The sequence below is a fragment of the Schistocerca americana genome, unplaced genomic scaffold (assembly GCF_021461395.2).
Source record: "Schistocerca americana isolate TAMUIC-IGC-003095 unplaced genomic scaffold, iqSchAmer2.1 HiC_scaffold_303, whole genome shotgun sequence".
Classification (NCBI taxonomy): Eukaryota; Metazoa; Arthropoda; class Insecta; order Orthoptera; family Acrididae; genus Schistocerca; species Schistocerca americana.
In genome coordinates, this window is record NW_025726020.1 from 105,001 (window position 1) to 110,000 (window position 5,000).

At 62.3% G+C, this 5,000-nt stretch overlaps 1 pseudogene; it reads right to left on the reverse strand.

The window, feature by feature from the left end:
• LOC124579244 overlaps positions 1-5,000 on the reverse strand; it is a 7,958-nt pseudogene that overhangs the window by 1,889 nt on the left and 1,069 nt on the right.

The following is a 5,000-nucleotide window of genomic DNA, read 5'->3' on the forward strand; positions in this document are numbered from 1 at the left end:
GAGTGACACCAGTCGAGCCGGAGGTGGTCTCCGACTATCTGGGCGTCGACCACGCGGGCGATGCCGTCTTTGACCGCCACCACGTCAGGCTTGCGGATGCCCTCAGGTGTTCGGAGGTGGGGCTCCACAGAGACATTGAAGCCCCTCTGCGCGAGTCCACGGGCGACATAACGCACTACAGCGTCATGGCGCTTGACCCGGGACCCGTGCGTCCTAAAGCAAGCCTGAAGTACGTGGTTGGCGGTCTCCACGGCCTGGCACCCCGCGCGGCATCTGGTGTCCGCCTCCCGCCCGCGACTGCGCCGTGCCTTCGTAGGGAAGGCGTTGATGCGTGCGCGGAGGGCGTCGATGTATTCACGCCCAGATAGCAGGCGACTGGTGTCGGCGACCCACTGATGTTGGCCACTGACGGCGGCAGAAGATGACAGTGCCGCACCGTCAATGGCGATGTGTAGGCGCGCCGCCCACATTTCCCCAACCTGCGTTGACGATTTGAGGAGGTGGCCCTCCCACATTAGGTGGCGCTCCAGCACCTCGATCTCACGCTGTACCTCATCCATGCCTACACCGTCGCAGGCTGGCCCTATCTTCTTCAGCGCCAGGAGACGGGACCGACGGAGGGTCGGACCCATCCATCGGCAAGATGGAATGCCGAGGCCCCCCTGGGCAACAGGAGCGTGGAAGTATCCCAGGGGGGTGTCCGCCGGAAGGCGGAACCATCTCCTGACGGCGGCCCGGATGGTAACGTCGGCCGACTTCAATGCACCCACCCGGGTGCGGCTGAGGGCCAGCCCGTGGTACAGGCCAGGGAGAAGTACGTTGGTGAGAGCGTGGAGGCGCTGTTGCGGCTTCAGCGGAGCTCGGGAGATGACGTCAAGCTGCTCCAACAGGTGGCTACGTGGATTGAAGACACAGCGACCCGCCGTGGAAAATTGCAGCCCCAGGTACCGGAAGGTTTCACCCACACGCAGGGCAGGCATGGTGGTATTGCCTGCTGTGAAGGTGACATTGCTGTCCACCTTCACCTTCTTCTCGCGCCCTGACGCGACTAAGGCGAGGGTGAAACACTTCCGGGCGTTGATCTGCAGCCCCAGGTGGGCGAGGGCTGCGGTAGCTGCGTCGATGAGGGACTGCAAGCCCCTCGGGGTCGCTGCAAACAGCAAGACGTCATCTGCAAAGGCCGCAGCGTTGACTCTGCGACCGAGGATCCGAGCTCCGATGTGGGAGGGCAGTTGGCCTAAAACGTAGTCCACCGCAAAGTTGAACAGGAGGGGGGAGAGGGGATCGCCCTGGCGAACGCCCCGTGCTGGCTGCACAGACACGCCCACGCCGGCGCCGTCCGCTATCACTGTCGTGCTGCCCTCGTAGCACCGCTCGACATACTCGACAAAGCAATCCGGCAGGCCATGCGCCTTCAGCACAGGGCGAAGGGCAGCATGATCTACCGAATCGAATGCCTTAGATACGTCGATCGATGCCACAAAGACAGAGCGGCAGGAGCGAACTGCGTCGGTGAGAGCAGTGTCCAAGATGAAGGTATTTTCCAACATCCCATCCCGAGGGATGAATGCCCGCTGACGTTCGTCCACAGCACAAGCGCGCATCAGGCGTGACGCGAGAACCTTGTGAAAGGTCCGCGCCAACACCGAGCAGACCGTAACGGGGCGAAAGTCAGCGGGGGATGTTGGTGCAGCCGTTTTCGGGAGAAGGGACGTCCGCGCGCGAAGCAGGCGTTCCGGAAGGGCGCGGGCCAGAAGGAAGAGATTCATCACTTTCACCAGGACTTCGTGCGGCAGACGCCGCAACTCCGCTGGGGTAAGGCCGTCCGGCCCGGCTGCTGATCCCCTGGGCGGCAACGCGGCGGCGACCTCCTCATGTGTGACCGGCCCCCATATGCACTCGAGAGCGACGGGCTCTGAGTGCGGGAGGAGGCGGTCACGAATGAAGCCCGCGGTGGAGATGGGCTTCTTGGTGAAGAGGTCCGCCCAGAAGTCCAGCAGACCAGGGATGGCAGGTGGCGGCTGGAGCAGGGTGCCATCCAAGAGGCCGCGCACGCAACGCGCACGCGACCGTCGGAAGGCATCCTGCGTTCTCGCGTACTCCCAGCGGCGCCGCTTGCGCTTCTGCGTTGGCGGCGCGGCAGGCGGCCGCTTCGATGGTTGGCGCGGCCGCTGTGTCCTGGTGATTGATCTCTCCCCTCTGGACCCGACCGACGCAAGGGCATCCGGGAGCATGCCCAGGATGACATCGGGCGGCGTGCCCCGCCCCAGACCGATGACACGATCCAGGGCAGAGAAACGCTGGGCGGAAGCGGGTAGCCCCGCCAGATGCTCCCAGATGGCGGCGTCAGTCGGCCCCTCCGGCGGCGGCCCGGTGGTGTCGGCCGCGAAGTCCTCGGCTGCGTCGACGGGCGGCGCAGCGGCCTCGCCCGCGTCAGGCAGCGGGCTCGCCGCTCCCCGGCGGGACGCCGGCTCTTCCCCCCGACCGATCTCAAGCGCCTCCATGAATTGGCGGACAAGCTGCTTGTGGGCAGCTTGCCGCCGTCGGCACTTGATTGCCTCAAGCGTTCGGTCGGGGAACATCCTGATGAGCTCTTGATTTACAAAGAAGAACCGGGCGTCCCTCTCGAGGAACAGTTCGGCCTCTGCCTTGGCGAGCGACAGGACTTCTTCCTCCGTCCACCTCGCGCGATGCCTCTCCGTGACGATCTCCGCGTTGGCGGCCGCAAGATGTTGGCGGCGGCGATGGACCCCGAGACCGTTCTTGGTTGTAAAGCTGCGGTGGCACTCACTACAGGTATACATAGCTGCAAAAGTTACAAGATTTTCGGCACGGCCGGTTGGCCGGCTAGGTGCTGGGGGAGTTGGGGTGGCACCTTCAGCGGAAGGGCCACCACTTATTCTCTGCTTACTGCCCCCAACTAAAAAAGGGATAGTGCGAGGGGGGGCTGGTAACCCCCCCAAGCCCCTGGTGCGGTCTTCCACTCTGCGAAATCAGCGGGCCCACGAGAAGGGGAGAAGACCGCAGGAGAGGAGAGGCTAAGAGGGCTAGGCCCATGTATTGCGCATCACTCTCCCTGTAACTATAACCCAAGGAAGGCACCTCGCAGCAGCAGCACGACTACATCAAGACCGCACTTCGAGAAGCCAAGTCCGGATGCAGCCACACCGCAGCCACTTGGCCACCTTAAGAGAGTCATAGTTACTCCCGCCGTTTACCCGCGCTTGCTTGAATTTCTTCACGTTGACATTCAGAGCACTGGGCAGAAATCACATTGCGTCAACACCCGCTAGGGCCATCGCAATGCTTTGTTTTAATTAGACAGTCGGATTCCCCCAGTCCGTGCCAGTTCTGAGTTGATCGTTGAATGGCGGCCGAAGAGAATCCGCGCACCCGCGCGCCCCCGGAGGAGCACGCTAAGGCGGACGCGGCCTCGCAGCAAGGAAGATCCGTGGGAGGCCAAGGCACGGGACCGAGCTCGGATCCTGCACGCAGGTTGAAGCACCGGGGCGCGAACGCCGCGCAGGCGCGCGCATCCTGCACCGCCGGCCAGCACGAGGCCAACCAACGGCGAGAGCAGACCACGCCCGCGCTAAACGCCCGCACTTACCGGCACCCCTACGGCACTCACCTCGCCCAGGCCCGGCACGTTAGCGCTGACCCACTTCCCGACCAAGCCCGACACGCCCCGATCCTCAGAGCCAATCCTTATCCCGAAGTTACGGATCCAATTTGCCGACTTCCCTTACCTACATTATTCTATCGACTAGAGGCTCTTCACCTTGGAGACCTGCTGCGGATATGGGTACGAACCGGCGCGACACCTCCACGTGGCCCTCTCCCGGATTTTCAAGGTCCGAGGGGAAGATCGGGACACCGCCGCAACTGCGGTGCTCTTCGCGTTCCAAACCCTATCTCCCTGCTAGAGGATTCCAGGGAACTCGAACGCTCATGCAGAAAAGAAAACTCTTCCCCGATCTCCCGACGGCGTCTCCGGGTCCTTTTGGGTTACCCCGACGAGCATCTCTAAAAGAGGGGCCCGACTTGTATCGGTTCCGCTGCCGGGTTCCGGAATAGGAACCGGATTCCCTTTCGCCCAACGGGGGCCAGCACAAAGTGCATCATGCTATGACGGCCCCCATCAACATCGGATTTCTCCTAGGGCTTAGGATCGACTGACTCGTGTGCAACGGCTGTTCACACGAAACCCTTCTCCGCGTCAGCCCTCCAGGGCCTCGCTGGAGTATTTGCTACTACCACCAAGATCTGCACCGACGGCGGCTCCAGGCAGGCTCACGCCCAGACCCTTCTGCGCCCACCGCCGCGACCCTCCTACTCGTCAGGGCTTCGCGGCCGGCCGCAAGGACCGGCCATGACTGCCAGACTGACGGCCGAGTATAGGCACGACGCTTCAGCGCCATCCATTTTCAGGGCTAGTTGCTTCGGCAGGTGAGTTGTTACACACTCCTTAGCGGATTCCGACTTCCATGGCCACCGTCCTGCTGTCTTAAGCAACCAACGCCTTTCATGGTTTCCCATGAGCGTCGATTCGGGCGCCTTAACTCGGCGTTTGGTTCATCCCACAGCGCCAGTTCTGCTTACCAAAAGTGGCCCACTTGGCACTCCGATCCGAGTCGTTTGCTCGCGGCTTCAGCATATCAAGCAAGCCGGAGATCTCACCCATTTAAAGTTTGAGAATAGGTTGAGGTCGTTTCGGCCCCAAGGCCTCTAATCATTCGCTTTACCGGATGAGACTCGTACGAGCACCAGCTATCCTGAGGGAAACTTCGGAGGGAACCAGCTACTAGATGGTTCGATTAGTCTTTCGCCCCTATACCCAGCTCCGACGATCGATTTGCACGTCAGAATCGCTACGGACCTCCATCAGGGTTTCCCCTGACTTCGTCCTGGCCAGGCATAGTTCACCATCTTTCGGGTCCCAACGTGTACGCTCTAGGTGCGCCTCACCTCGCAATGAGGACGAGACGCCCCGGGAGTGC